Below are 16,984 nucleotides of genomic sequence, written 5' to 3'. Positions count from 1 at the left end.
TGGATCAATTATTCTTAAACTTGTGTTCCCTTAATAAATTAGGACATTAACAATTGGATTATCCCTGGTGTGAAAATGCATAGAGCCTACTTAAGAGGACTTACATTTAGTATTGATGTCTTTTTTCCCAGTACTGCAAGTATACTAGAATCTTATACATTGACTAAAAATGTTTGTGCAATAGGCAAACCCAATATATCAAATGTAATGCTGTGCTCATTTATAAGCTACTGCAAGACACATTGTGTGCAGTTTATGATGAATTGTGTGTGCAAAGTGACCTGTATCTATTCAGCTATTTAAAGGTTCATACTATCTGACTGCATTAAAGCGGAGTTTTCACTGAAGGCTTTCAAAGAGACAACAGAGAAATCAGAGCAGAACCTTAAAGGAATGAAAGGAGACTAAAGCATTCTAAATATACACATCGTTTTTTTTAACACAATACTTTGTGTGTGTGTGTGTGTGTGTGTGTGTGTGTGTGTGTGTGTGTGTGTGTGTGTGTGTATGAAATATGTGTACATGCGACACATAACAGTGCACTTTCACTGACTGCTTTCGACAAAAGCTACAGTATATGCTTACAGACTGTATGAGTGCAATCAGGCAAATACCCATGCATCACTGATTGTGTGTGTGTGCAGACTCGGTCCTAGCAAGTGTGTTTTGATCGTTCTCAATTGCCGTGTTCTAGATGTGCACAGTGGAGGGATGTTCCACAAGAAAATGGGTGCAGCGGTGCATGAGCTGTCTGACATAGTTTTCAGAATTGCTCAGAAGCACATGTAACACACACACACACACACACACACACACACACACACACACATACATACAACTACATGTATACACAAACACCATTCTGGTTCATTCAATAATTCACACGATTCACAACCCATGCTTTCCTGGTGTGTTGCACGCAAGCTTGGCTATGTGGGGACAGAAAAGAGACAGGAGGGACAGGAGCATTGATTGGGGACAAAACTTAATCTTTGAGTAGATAAATTAAAGATATTTGGTTCAGACAGAATCGCAAATGAATAAGAGCTATCTACCATTCTCTTTCTGATGAAACATTCAGCTCTCAATGGAAAAAAGGGGTTAATTATTGGTTAGTCTTTGAGTGCATTTCATGGTTTTCAGTTTTATTAGAGGAGATGATACATTTCAGTTCGATATTCATTGTGACCTGCAATTGAACTGCAAAGTTCTTAATATATAATTGTGTTTGACTGTTGGAAACTGACTCAGAAGCACTTTCTGTAATGAACAGTGATGAAATGGTGGGAAAGTGTTGCTGCCTTCTTAATAGAGGCATCAATAGCCAGCTGTAAAGGGCTGGCCCTGAATATTTGATGGCTCCTATTTGAACAGCCTGATAAAAGTATTGACTTCGGGCTTTGACATATTGCAAAAGAAGCCTCAAAATATTATTTTTATATGTTAACCTAAAAAAGGATGCAATGCAAATTGACATTATGTGTTGTAAGGATTTAATTTGGTTATGGTTTTTTTTAGCAGTACAACCGGTAATTCAAAAGAGCGAAATTAAATATGAGGTAAAAAAAAATTGGATGATGCCTTGGTGCCGGTGAAACATGTTTGGTGAAAGATCTTAGTATCTAACTAAAGCATACCTTCCATTATTAACATTACATAGAGTAGAACAACACTCACTTTATATATGATGTCAATAAGAAACAGATAGTTAAATACCTGTTTGACTCAATTTAACCCAAACACTAACAACATACATTTAACACAAGTAAACTTCATGGCAGCCACGTTGCATTGAAAAGCATTAGATTGAACATTTGTACCTCACAATCTGGCCCCTGGATGTATGTCTCAATAACAGCAGATCATTTTAGTCGACCATTTCTTTACATTATAGGTACTGAGGTCAGTTACATGTGGCATCATCTCAGTTACATCTTTGTGATGGGATAGTTTGAGCTTGAGTACAATGAGCAGATTCAATAAATGTGCAAAGAGTTTTTAACATCAATTAGGATCGAACAGTCTTCTCTTGTCTTCAACAAAAACTGAGCTGGGCTTCATCACTCGTCGCTGTCTGTCCACCTTCCTCACTCATACTTCTGGTACAAGCCTAAGGCCACACTTAACCGAGTGGTAGGTGCTTTCTGCATGAGTGTGTCGCCCTGTGCAGCAGAATGGAGTCTTTCTTCATGTGTCCTTACAGCCGCTCTACAGCGAGTATGTGTGTCCCCATTCTGCCCATTTCCCCTGTGCATGTTGGGTTACGTGTGTGGATGTGTGTCAGTGTTCTTGTATTCTGTTTAAGTCTGTCCCAGTTATCAGTGCGTGACTATGCGAGACGTCTGTGTGAACAAGTCAATGCATGTGTGCAGATATCTGTGTGCAATTATTCCTACGGTCAGGGCAATTGCCCCCCATCTCTCGCTACAAAGAGAATATTGGTATTAAGTGGTCTAACTGTGCCACCCCACAGGAGAGGAGGGAGGAGGCAATCAGCTTTCCATGGAGGACGACTACAGGGAATTGTCTGGCATTTTATAGTAAGCTGTGATAGAAGAGCAGCGATGGAAACTGAAGAGGTAAATAAAAAATCTGGCCTGAGGGTGGAGACTGTTACTGTGTGATGGAGTGATGGTGTATGTGGATAAAAGAGAGGGAATGTAGCGCATCACCTTTCAGCAATTAATCTCTCTCCCTGCTTGTTTCCTTCCATCAACGAGTAGTGGACTGAATTCTCTTAACATTGGAGAATAACTTCCAGTCATTACAGCCAATAGGTACACAATAGATCTGTGCCCTGGAAGCTGCACAATTTTTGTCAACAAACATGAACAACTGAGTCCCAAGTACACCTGTGATGAAGCGACAAAAAGGCTTGGCTATTATGCATCTCTGAACGGAACTTTAAACTTAGTCGGGTGTTTTACTGGAATGACTGATAAATTAAAGAGCTGAAGTTCATTTGAATGTGGCACGCACTGCCATTACTGAGCAAATTAATTTGCAGTAATAACCTTAACTATTCCACAACACCCAAGTAAGTAAATGAGTAATTACTTAAATAAGAGCAGATATCACAAAGTGCTTCACAATTAAATATTAGAAAACAAACATAATGTCTGAATCAGCATCAATGTGCATAACCAAGCATATGGAGTTTCAAGAATTCAATGGATTTATGATGATGTGAGTTAATGTGGTCTGTTGTGCATCTTTCCAAATAAATGTAATTTGTTAAGGATGGCCTTTAAGTTGAAATCATCAGCACTCATGCTCTGCTAGGGAGCATAATGTAAGCCACTCTGGTCAAAACAGCTGGATCAATTTGAATCTGAAAAGTACAGGGTGAAATATGTAGCTCAGCTCTACCAACATAAAGCAGACAATAAATCTACTTTATAAAAAGGCAAACCCAATGTTACCAAAACACCATCCATCATGCAATGCTCCGACTTGATGGCTCCCCCACAGAGCTTTAAAATGGTATAAATGGTGGCTTGACCTCAGTCATTTGGCACATATATTTGTGAAGCCAATCAGACAATTAAACATTCACAAAGTGATCCTTCATTAGTGCCCTTGTTGCAGCATGAGTGCTTTGGATTCAACTGTGGTGTGGGAAACATTAAGGATCCAGATTTAATACAAGCCCACTGGTATAATCAATCAATATCAAGTCTAGGCCTTCAAATATAATCATACTTTTTCATTATTAACAGTTTCTGCAAAAGATTATTAAAATACCTCTAAACAAGCACTACAGAAAAATAAAGGTAAATACACATATTTTGACTAATAAAGGCGGGTCTGTTGAACAAAAATAAGAAGAAAAAAGCAGCAAGATATAAAATACAAAGATGAACTTCCACATCCATCCAAGAAGACAGAATAATGCTAGTATGTGTACCAATGTGAGAAAGAAGCTTTAACATCAGCAGGATTTTCTGTGTGTGTGTGTGTGTGTGTCTCCTGCATGATGATCTGGATAAAGACATTTAAACCACAGTGAGTGACAGGAGGTTCTGGCTTTAGAGATAGAAATAAATGATGAAATTGTGAAAACAGTCTTTTTTTTCCCATCTCTTATAAGACATTTAAACTATACTTTAAACACATTCTTACACAACTCAATAGGCCAGAACAGCGCTCGTTAGTGATTATATGAACAGGGGTCTCTCCCCCTCTCCCCCACAGGGCAGCAGGCTGGCATAGACAGGCTGTCTAATAAAACAACAACAAATTAATGATTATTTGTAATTTTCCTTCATGTCCTCATTTTGTACAAAATACCTGGGTTTTAATTTGAGTCTTATGGTAGACATTTAATTTGGATCCACAATAAGAGGAGCCCAGAGATTGACAGGAAATCAAGGAGAACATTTTCTATTTGACCTTCAGCTCTCAGCTAAATATTGGACTGCTTAACCAAAGCCAATAAAATAGTGGTGGACATAAGATGTTGTATAACCTTCAAATTCTAAATGAAATAATTGGTTGAGCTGAATGTGTGATTTAGAGAGGCAATTGTAAAGAGGCATTCAGCACTGGAAGAGGAATGAGAAGCAGGGTGGGTTTTTTTGACAAAGAGGAAAAAAAAATAGCCCCTGACGGGTCCACCTCTTGTTCAATAGACGGATTAAGTTTCTTTCTCTTTACTCCCTCTCTCCAAAGAAACCCAGGGGGAAGAAGGGAGAGAGAAAAAGGAGAGAAAAAAAATACACATAAAAAAACAACAAAGAAAAAAAGGAGAAAATGACAGAAGGAAATATAGGGCATATAATTAACAGTCAAGTAATGCAATGATAACAGATACCTGTAACTTTTATACAATTTTAAATAAAAACAAAGTTGCACAGACAACATTAAAGAGTACAGAGAGTTTATCATGTGAAACATTTCACACCATGTGTGAGTACTGTTGCACATTATAAGCTGTCATTCATGAGCCTTTTAGACCAGAACTTCCACTAAAAGCTAAAATATTGGAAGGACTAGAGGTAAAAGATAATATTTGAGATCAGATGGTAAGTTTTTTTGTACCATTAAGCATCTTTATCACATGGTCTTGAACAGTCAATAGCTAAATAACCAAGCACACAATACAGCTCAACTGAACTATCATACTAATTACATTATCTATTGATCCACTCCACCTTTTTCCCATTTTACTCTCCCTCACTTCCTTTTTTAGTGCCTCCCCCTCTCTAAAGTAGGGAGGAAAGTGTCTCCCTAAACAAAAAAGCCCGTCTGTTTAGTCTGTTTAGCCAGTGGGTGTTTAGTGTGCATCTGTGTGTAAGATATGCGTGTAGTGTGGTGCAGAGAAGGGTGGTAGAAAAACTCATATACATTTCCAAGAGTACGAGGAGAAGGAGGAGGAGAGGAGGAGGAGAAGAGAGGGGGAGGAGGGGATGAAGGAGAAAAACTGTAGTGGAATGGAGAAAAGAGTTTCCCGGTGGATTAGGGAGTCAAATGGATCGGATAGAGTGTTTAGAGTGTGAGAACCTGAGATGGACACACACATACACACACTGGCTTCCTGAAACTGTCACAGGCTTTGTGTTGTGGTCAGATCAAGGTGACAGGCTGCTGGGTTAGAGCCTCCATAGAAACAGCTCCTGAACTGGCACCCAAGCGTGCTTAAAACTTAAAACAACTTTCACCCAAGTTGTCTGAGAAAGTGAAAATATCACGTGTGATATCTGACGTGGTCCTGGATATCCACACAAGTGATGCTGTCTTTTGCATTTAAAGGGCTTACCAGTGATTTTCATTGACCCCAAGCTCTTCAGAGTTCAGCCCTCAATCATTACAGAGAAAACCACTCAAATAAAAATCTGATCATCTAATGTGCTACAAAACTATTCGAAATTCAGGAACATTTTAAGTCTTCTAAGAAACCGGTACTCTTTGGATTTAACTTATTCTTGTATTTCCTCAATCCCGTGAATCCAGCACATTAAAAGGCCAAAATGTCAATCTTTTAATCCATGAACAGAATGCACTGGCCATTTCTTGCACCTCTTGCTGACAGATGAGAAAAATCCTACTTTTTGCTACTCAACCTTGCCATCTGAACACATCACCCTCACACGCATTCTTTCTTCTTGCATTATCTCTATCTCACTCTCTCTGTCTCACTTTGAAATTAGCCGGTCGGGCCCTGCGGCACGGATGCTGTCAGACCATATCAGTTCTAACTTCATAAGCTACACCACAATATAAGATTTCTGTAACACTGCCAACCCAAGAACTATTGCACCTTAATCCTCAATTTCCCTCTGTCTCTCTGCAGCAACTAAAATGTAGAATATTCTTGCTTGCTTCTGCCTCCCTAAAGCCTCTCAATGCCTCTATTTTCTTCCTCGCAATGAGGCTATTATCTGCATCCTCCTTCATTGCATCCGTACATTACAGACAATAACGTTCTCTCTCTCTCTCTCACGTCCTCTCTCCCTCCCAACAATGTAAGAGAAGTGCATCATTTTAATCATAATCATCTTGCATTTACCGGATCCCTCCACCCCCCTCTCCTTTCACCAGCTTGTTTCCTATTTTTTCTTGCTGATGCCTCTCTTTTCTACGAACCGAAAAGATTACGCCTCAGAAACATTTCCTACTTCTCCCTTCATATTGCACCTATGTTATATGTGTTAGAAAAATTACAAGCACAATACACACAATGTCTCTCTCTGGCCTTGTGCCCCTTCTCTGCTCTCACACGCCCGAGAGAGGGAGACAGGCGTTGGCCATGAAAAGATGAAGTGAACAGAGCGAGATGCTCTCCTCCCTAATCTCTGAAAAGACAGTTAAAGAAGGGGCACCCTACTCTCACACTCTCTGCCTCTTTCATTCATTTGTTCGTTTATCCGTGTGTCCATCCATTGCTCAGTCAGGAGGAGCCGACAAAGCCGTTAATGGCATTCCCCTTCACGTTCACTTCCCCTCCTATCTTCTTTCTCCTGTATTCATCTCTTATTTTCTTTGCCTCCCATTTACTCCTGGCAATTACGCTGAGACGCACTTGTCCTCCTCCTCCTCCACATTTCTTCTCCACTTTTCTCTTCAGACATCATCATTCATACACTTCCCCTCCTTTTTATCCTGTCATTTCACATTTGACAAAGAATCTATTTGGCAACATCATCAACCTTCTGTCTCTCTTCTTTTCTGGATGTAACAAATCCAGTGCAATCTTTTCTTTCATTCACTCTATATTCAAATGCATCAAACATTTTGCTGATAAACTTTTTTTGTTCCACACAGCATAATAAGAACTTCCAAACTGTATCTTTCTTTTTTTTCCTACTATAAACACTGATAAATGGTTGTTAAAAAATAAAGCTCATTGTTGACATTTTGTCCATAATGGGAAAAAAAAAGTTCTTGAGCAAACAGACATCCACAGTTAACTGTTTTTCTCTTTCAGGGCAAGACGAGGGGTGCCTTCTTGCACTCTTAATGCACCCCTACTGCGAGTCTGCTTCAGACCTTACTTTGCTTAAGGCTTCTACCCAGAATCCCTGTAGTGTCGTGCATTTTGAAAAGCTAACCAATGGGTAAGCAGAGAAACATTTACTTTTAATTGTAAGGATAGATCAATTTATCCTGGTTTCAAAATGAATAACTTTAACAGCAGAGTAAAAACGTTCTGTGTTGCATCACAGCTATAATTATAGGCATTAGCTGTATTCAGCAACATTCAGTAAAATAAAGTTCATTTACTTGTTGGTCGAGCATCAGCATCAAGCTTTTTGGATCAGGGAAGGAAGTCTTTTATAAGCGACGTCGTGTACTGAACTGTTCCGATTCTGTTCTTAACAGCTTCGGTCCCTAGCCTACTTATGCCCCTATAGGTGCACTTTGAACATATGCACACTTCGAGGCAAAGCTTTAGGGTGAAAGTGCAGATATTGGGACAGGGCCTAATTCTCAGAATCACACACAGGATGAGGAAGTAAATATTTTTGGCTCCAATGAATCCACTGGTTTGTTTATGCATTGTTCAGCATTTCAAACAGGTGTTGTTCCCCCGCTCAGGGTCATAAATATCCAAACTGAGCTCCAAGGCTCAGGATTCAGAATGGGGATTTCCTGCAGGAATAACTACAAGCTGTATTAATGTAAACTATATCAACAGAGAATTGGAACCATGTGAGCATGGATAGAATCAAATTCTGTTGTACTTTTATGTTTTTATTTAGAGTTAAATTCATAAAAATATATATTCTTAAACAATATTTTGTGAGAGTGTAGTGACATCTAATCATCAACTACATTATATTTATACAGTTCTGACAGCAAATTATACAAATTATACATGTTTTGCAGATTTTTCATTATTCTTATCTTCAGGGAGAATAAATGGCACAAGTGATGACTTAGCTACAAGTGTGAATCTACTACATCCTCACTTTCCCTTTTGTTATCTGTCCCTTCCCTCCCCCTCCTGCTCCTTCTTTCTTTGGTTTAGTCCAGAACATGCACTCATCATCCAATTTCCCTCCCCTCCCCTGCCTGTCTGTCTGTCTCCCTCCATTCCTCCCCTTCCTTCTCTGCCTATTTAACTACCATGGCAACAGGTGATGTGAAGGCTCTCGCAGGGACACGTCTCATTCAGAATAACAGAGCCAAGCACATGAGTGTGCTCAGACACACACACAGAGACACACATCCAGTTCATTTTGGTAGGACTCCTTTAAAGGGTGAAATCATCCAAAATGTATAGCAAATAAGCGCGAACAAAGAGTGACACATAAAGAGTGTGAAAGTGAGAGTGAAAAGAAACTGAGAGGCTTAGGAGAGAGTCGTATGAAATGTAGATGGGGGGGGGCAAGAGTGTGACAATGGAGCTGAATCAGATGGCACCCACACATCTAAACACCCTCCAAGCCGCATGTGCGTATCCATCTGTTTAACACTTACATGCAGAATATGTTCTGTTACAATCAGATGAAATACACTTCTTCCATCTTCTGAAGAATCGAGAATTCATACAGAAACAATTACATTTAAAGCTATGAAATACAACATCGTTAAAATAAAAAAGTTGAAATCATTCAGAAAAAAAAGAGTGTCTGCTGTTTCTTTTACCATTAAATCATGACTCATGATGTCATTGTATTAATAGGAATACAAAATCAAGACAACTGTAAGTTGGAGGGAGACGCAGAGGTTGAAATGGATTCATTGAGCATGTTACAGAGTGAGTGGGCGGCTGAGGACAAGTATGTACACAAGCAGAAGACCATCACATGCAGTTGATTTACCATGGTAACCAGTGAACACATTTCTTTTACATTTTAACAAACTATGGAGGAATTGCTGTGTCCACAACTTTACACCAAGACCAAGCAGGATGAGTTTGTCAGAAACAGCATAAAAAAAATCCCCATTTTCTAAAATGAAAAGGAATCATGTCTGAGCGCATTTAAACAGTTTAAAAATCCATGTGATCGCATGCTTTTATGTGTGAACTATTTTGGGAGATTTGAGAGTTGCATGAGTCTCAATAAGTGCACAATTAGTGGCCCTAGAGCTCTTAATGCCAACGCTGGTCCTGACCTGCAGATTGCAGAAAATGTTTGAGCTGCCTTGTGTTGAGTGGCTTTGCGTGAGAAGGGGATCAATGATGTGAGTGTTTGTGTGTATGTTAGTGTGAAGCTGGGCTTAACGGTGAGGGTTAAACATCTCTCACCAGACGCACACACATGCAGATCCCAGGCTGGTCATGGGTTAGATTAAGACCATAATACATGGATAACCTATATTTATATGTTGAACTATGCAGGGTCCAACACGGGTGTATGAAGGTAGTAGAGCAAGTCAAGTTTGACTTAAAAATCTGGAGGGACTGGAAAAAATTAGGAAAAAGAAAATACATATAAAAACAAAGCAGAAGGAGAACATGAGCCTTCATTGACACCAATACATACTGTACACTATATCAGGATGAGGCCAGAACGACTAAAGAGGGTTTAACAGGTGCAGGAATGGATACCTAAGGGCGCCCTCACACTAGGCCATCCGTACCGTGCCAAAGCGCTCTTCACCCCTAAAGTCCAGTCCGTTTGACTAGTGTGAGTGCTCCGATCCTTCACGGCACGCTTGGAAGAGGTGTGCTTCAGCGCGGTACAGTTACACGCGCATACACAACGTATCTTTTTCCTCAATTGTGCACCAATTGCCTGTGCAGAAATGATCAGTCAAGTGTGTGGTTGGGCTGTCCATAGTGTTTGTATGTAGAACATCTTTCCAATCTATATTCAAAACCATCACTATTAAATATGACAACGTGATTTTTCTTCTTAAAATTTGAAATCCTTTTTGGTTTTATGACTGTTGCTTGAATATAACAAGGCGCTTAAATGTTTCGGTGTTAATTTTTCTGTTTTTCTTCTTTTCGAGAAAAATCAATGAGAAAAAAAAAAAGGAACTGGTTCAGGGATTTCCTTTTTTTTTTTTTCCCTTTGTCTTTTGGCTTTTCTGCAGTCATGACTGAAGCATGTCAGTGTTGCATTCAACAGCATATTGTCCCTAATAAAAATAAGAAGGGAGCTAGTGTGTTATGGAACTGAAGCAGCATTTCTTGCCTCATTCGTGGGAACCAGGAGTACTATATTTACAGTTGGCTACAGAGCAGTATTTGAGCAATGGAAAATCTTTCCAAAGTTTCTTTTAATCTCTCTTCTGTTGGCATTGTGAGGTTTGGTAAGCAGCAGTGGCAGCAATGCTGATGGGAAAGTCTGCCAAAACACTGCACCAGGCCGTGCCTTTGTTCAAAGCATAAATAAATGATTGCTTCATTAAGGCTGGCAGCCTCAATAGACTTTGTCAGAATAAGCAGGATAATCAAGAGTTCAACTGAAATAAACAGGAACCTTTTAAGTGAATGAGGACCTGTCTGTCTCAACCGGTGAATAGGGTAATCAGCCTCTTCAGATTCACTGAAAACCATGAGCACACACATACACACTCTGTCACACACACAGCACACAAAACACATCTCTATAAAACCCAATTCTCTCTTTCGTATTCACACGCACACAATGAAAAAAAGAAACACAACAGACCACACTCAAGCACAACAAGCCTCAAACTCTCCAGATTTGGCAAACACAAACTCTTTCTGTGGAGGGGACCTGGTGGCCCCAGGGTGGCCCTTTTTAGCAGAGCAGTCTTATTTTGAAAGACAGGACCCCATACTGAGAGAAACACAAACACCGGAGACAGTAAGGTCTAAAGACTTTCCACAACCTGTCACTCTGTCAGTATTTCCCTCTACATGCTCCCTGACGATGTCCTACTGTTCGACTGCCCCATACAGTTTCTTCTTTCAAAACTTTTTTCCTTCAGTCCCCGATTGATTTTTCATCTACCACAGAGCGACCTCTGCAACCCGTATACCAGCAATATCTTCACCTTCCTAATCACAGTTTAATTAATAATCATTGTTATAATATCTAAAGAAAACAAGCAAAATGTTGATGCCATTGATGTTAAGTCCCAAGGTGCTACAGAATGTATTATAAACAAAGTGCTGGGATGAGAAAATGGAAAGTGCTGCTAAGTGATTAATAAAGCCTGTCATTTTATGAATGTATCACTAGGAAAACATGACAAATTCATAGTCAAACTCTCTCAAATCTTAAAGGAGCAACATGTAAGATATCTACTGAATTCAAATGTAAAATGACCTTACACGTTTAAGAAACATTCTATGTTGAAGTAATGGCTTCTCTGACAATAATGCAGCAGCAAGTATGTCCTTCCTCTAAGTTTCCATTCAGGTCTGGAATGGTTTGTTTTTGTATTGACCAGAGAAGGTAGGCGGTTTGAAGGCACCCCCACATGGCCGTTTGGGATGCCCCTCGGTTTACCAGATATGAGACAAGCTATCACGGCATACCAACAGAAGCTGCAGCAATTGAAGCTGGCTAAACACTGAAGCTTCAGTGTCCGTGACATGGCAACCCGGATGCACAACGACTGTAGGAGGGAGGGGGGGGGGGGGGAGACAGCTCTCTCCAATATTTTAAATTTAGACTGCAATACCTTTTTTGAACGCTGGTTACATTTGTTCCTTTGAGACAGTTCTGCTGTTGACCTTTTCTTTTAAAAGGGAGTTGAGAGCATTTTATTCTCATTAGAGACATTTTTCACAGGAAACCCAGACATTAAAAAAAAATTACTTTCAGTTTCAACCCTTAATAATTTAAATTGAGTATCATATACTTCTGATTTAATGTATTAGCCTCACATTACTGTCAGATGGCTACTGGTCCATGTAACCAGAACCCTGCTTAATGAAGGCAGAATGCATGACTGTGTTACACTTCGAGAAAGAGCTTAGTGCCAGCTCTCTGCAGTAACTTGAATTCTTAAACATGTAAGGAACCAAACTGGACTAAATACTTTAAGTGGAGTAAGGGATACAAAGACTTTAAATCTCAGATGAAAGCATAAATCAAGGAAAATGGTGTACCCTCTTATTACTGAGCCGGTTCTGTACTTGTGCTGTGAGTCTGAAGGCTGCATTAGCAAAAGAAGAAAAGGGCTCAGTAGGCTGGAGTGTTATATCACTAATACACTTAAACTATCTGAGTTATTTTAAATGTGGAAATCAGTAACCTTACAAATGTCATACCTCAAAGATGGGTTGTGCTCAGGTCATTGCAGCAAATTCCCTGCTTTAATTTGATTTCTCCAAATAAGCTGATTTTGTAGTTGGCATGTAAACAGAGTGACTGACAGCTCTAGGTCCCGTCATTCAGAGCTAGGGTTGCTGTCTATTTGCTTTACAAACACTGAGCTCTATTGTAAGCCAAATGGGCCATTCTTTAGCCGACTGTAAGACCCGGGGCTTTCTAATCTCCTTCACTCAAGGATCCAAAAGAAAAAGATTGTCCTGGAATTTTCTGAAGAAGTCAATGAGGAATAATGTCAGCAAAGAATACACTTCAGTGTTTTGTTTTTTTTAAACCTTGATTTTTTTGTGTTAAAAAATTACAATGTAAACTGGAGGGATTTTTTTAACATGAAACTTAAAATATTATTTGATACAGTTTTACTGTCATATACTGTTTGTTAATAATATGCAATGCAAAACAATAGGCATTTCTACAGCAGATATTTTGACCTGTCTTGGCTTACTTTATTTAAATATAGTACAACAAATAGGACAATTGAGAATTTAGGGCTTTAATTGAAAGACTGCAGAAGTGGGGACCAGACTACGTTCTCACCTTTTTCTTACTGATTTGAATAATTGAATAAAGTAAATCTAACATATTAATGTCAGAAGAAAGGCAGATGGCGCCTAATGTCATCTACATCGCACCAAAATAAAACTCCATCACAGGGAGCCAAATATCTTTCCATTAACTCAAGACTGAACTCTCTGGCCAAGCAGGCATCTGGGCTGCCAAGGCCCTAGGCTTGGCAACTTTCGCATCATGCATGCCTATTTATATAGTTATTTATTTTTTCAAAGAACAAACAGGGCAGGCTGAGCCTTTTCTCTGTTTCATGAGTGTCTTTAGTTATGTTTGAAGGCATATTGTACCCACAACACAGTGAGTCTGTCCTCCTTCCTGACATCTTTCTTTGTCTGTTACAGCACCAAATTCTCTAGAGTAGAAACAGCTGATATATGTTTTTTAAATTGATTCGTATTAGTATCAATTTACTGGTGGTGTACTGTGTTTCTTTAAAACTCAGTGACAGAGAGTGTCCTGTGAAGTGTCCCACTATATTTCATTCTGACAAAACCTCTCAATATGTATTTAAATAAAATAACTTGACAATAGCATCAAGCTACTGAACCAAATCTTGTCTCTTAGCGCAGACAGACGTCCAAATAATGTAATATCTAACTGTCTTTGTTTTAAATGGACTACAAATAGTGTCAAAGCCTACTGCACATCCCCTTGGGAACCATAACATAATGTGGCAGATGGACAGTGCAGGCCATATTCCTGAGTGACATACAAGAATGCAATTGCACACACACACACACACACACACACACACACACACAGAAATGATTTCACACGTCTCACAATCCCCACATTCGAAATTCATTTCCCTTCTCTTCCATGTCCCCCTCTCATGTTTCACTCACTCTCACCCTCTCCTTCCAGGTTTAATTGACTATTGTGGCAGATGGGGTGGTGGTTGGTCTGCAGGAATCAATGTCTTCATTGTGAGACTGAGAGAGAGATTAGCAGCTAGTTAGCACTAGTGAGAGATGACAGCTGGCTCAGTTAACCTCCCCTGTCAGTCTCACACACACACAGGAGAAAAACTTCTCAGTACCTTGAGCCTGTCATTCAAACATGAAATACATTTGGACAGGGTTTTTTTAAGCATGCACTTGCACACAGGGATAATCCTTTTTTTCTCAGCTTGGAAGAGGCAGAAAAGGTAATATTTTCAATGTCAGCCAAATCTGATGAGTCAATAACGGAACGACTCCACACTACTCAAAACAGGGCCCTTGTTACATCTGTTACAACTGAGTCCAGGGCTTGAATATGTCACAGCCATTTACTTAAAGAGAACTCAAGTCAGCCAAGGCATGACAGCTTTCCTTCTGAGGCGAAGCAAACATTCTTCATGTGATGAGACCCAAAAAGTGATAACAGCTGCTGACAATGGCTTCAGTTTCCCAAAAGCATGACGTACTTCACACCAACATGGTAGCAGTTGTTTATTTTACAGTATTTGAAACAAGTGAAATTCCCCCAAACCAGAATGACACTTAACGATTGATATTTATTTACAGTATTTAAAATAATCTGAGTGTATGTCCATGCATGTTTAGATCTTATGATGCAGCCACTATCCCAAGACAGATTTCATAAAATTTCCTCCAGTGTTCCTTCCTAGCAGGACTACCGTGCCTGCTCAAAGCACACCAGGGCAGGAAAACTACCAGGGCTCATGTTGCTTCTTAACCATCTTCAAAAAAAATGTCTCCTCTTTGACTGCAGGGACTGAAGGTGTCAGTTACTTGGCTCTGACTTCATCTGGGTCAAATCAAGTTCAACAACAGAAGTTTGATACATCCCTTATACTGTGTGTCTTGACATTTCACTAGAGAATTTACTTGACTTGAATACTTGCACAGTCCTTTTTGTGATGAGTGAATCCTGTACCCCGATGGGTGTTATCACCCTTTCGAGACAGGCTGAGCAAATTCAACATGCACGCCTGTCAATCCCAAATAAAGCTGTTTTTCTAATGCCTCTATTTTCTGAGAGGGGAAAGGGAGTGCCTGACAGCAGTGATCCACTGCATATTTTGACAAGAGAACATGTTGGAAATCCCTCTCTGTGATTGAATATTCAGAGAGCTGTAGCATGGAGGATTTCAGTTTGATCTTTTGGCTGATATTCATCTGCTTTTTGACATGGGAAAATATTAACTAAACATCAAGCAAAATAAAAATCCCTGAAGATTAAACACGCAATGTGCACACAGCCAACACAGGACTTGTCCACATTCATCTGCTTTTCAACAGCAGTTATTTAATATGCGAACTATGAACAGCTGGAGGCAGATTTAATACTACTATGGGATATCATTCAATGTTGCTTAAACAACCACATACATGGCAGCCAAAACAAGGGTAAATTATGTCAATCAACATATGTAGTGAGACTGAGGCTCAAGTACATGTGGATTGATGAATACAGAAACATAACTATCTGAATGTTTGGAGATTTAAGTAACCTGATTGTCCTGTAAAAACAGGCTTGGTCTTGTCTCTAAAGATTCTGTGTCCCTGTTTACTGTTTCTTTGTAATAATAGATCTTCAATATAGTTAGTGCTAAACTACCTCGGGTCTACCAAGTCATTCCCTGTGCAACCACCACACCAAAACACATAAAAGTCCGAACCTCAAACACATACAGGCTCTATGGTCCTGACAAATAATTGCTGCAGAGGGGTAATTACGGTCTTGTTATTGAGCAACACCTTGCTTTACTCTATTTCTCTCTCACTCTCTGGAGAGTAACAAAGGAGAGGTAACATGATATAGATGGATAGTGTGTGTCTTTTGTTGCGTTCAGACAGTGTGTAACACAGCAGTTTTTCATCATTTTAAACATAATGCTAATGCACTTCAAAATATTCATCAAAAAGTATCAGTCACGCATTATCAGCTGCTTTCTGATTTAAAACGAACTCTGCTGCTGCTGATCAGATTGACTATCCACGAAGACGACAGACCGTGAGTGAGTCCATACACATCCATCTTTGTCTACCTGGAACAGTGACATGTAGTGATGGAGCTGTAACATGAGGAGATCACCTATCACCTTTCTCAACTGTTTCACTGCTCAGGGTACCTCTTTGATATTCCACGCCTGCGTGAAAGCCACTTTACTCCTACATAAAGTGTGACTCCATGTATCCAATTTGTTCTACAACAGCATCAAGATAATACGTATTGGGGCGATATTTTAAAAAGCACCCCTTCCCTCAGTGTAGAACCAGGCCTCCCCATTGTTTCAGTGTAAACCACCTCTGTGTACTTTCTAATGAAAAGGGATGAGTTGGTTTGAGAGGTGATAACTTGAATTGGTTTTTGATTGCAAAGGATGTAAATAATAAAGTAAATGAACTGAATATAATTGTTAAAGAGACATAACTACAACACTTTATGTCGCTAAAAGTTAAATATTTTCTAACATAGGACCTCAATATCCCTTGGGACATTTCTTAATGGATGTTCCCTTTACTTGAACCTTCCAAGTCTCTGATACTTTCTTTTTAGACTGTGTGTGAAATATTTTAGTCTTCAGCAGGTGCGTGACACTACGTCAAATTAAAAGGGATGTTAATGTGCATTAAATAACAACTAAATGTCAGATACCAAACTTAAATTTCATGGATTTCAAATGCATATTTTTATAAAATAATATGTAATTTAATCTCGGTATCAGTAGCTATCAAAAAAAATAATAATAATAATAACTT

General features: G+C 39.4%; 1 protein-coding gene across 1 annotated transcript in view; it reads right to left on the bottom strand.

The window, feature by feature from the left end:
* The window catches only part of LOC109986472 (frizzled-3), a 29,012-nt gene that overhangs the window by 10,211 nt on the left and 1,817 nt on the right, over window positions 1-16,984 (bottom strand). The gene's annotated exons all lie outside the window — the stretch shown is intronic.

The sequence above is a fragment of the Labrus bergylta genome, chromosome 3 (genome assembly GCF_963930695.1).
Source record: "Labrus bergylta chromosome 3, fLabBer1.1, whole genome shotgun sequence".
NCBI classification, from domain to species: domain Eukaryota; kingdom Metazoa; phylum Chordata; class Actinopteri; order Labriformes; family Labridae; genus Labrus; species Labrus bergylta.
The sequence above is the reverse complement of the archived record's forward strand: the minus strand, read 5'-3'. Positions and strand labels throughout refer to the sequence as shown.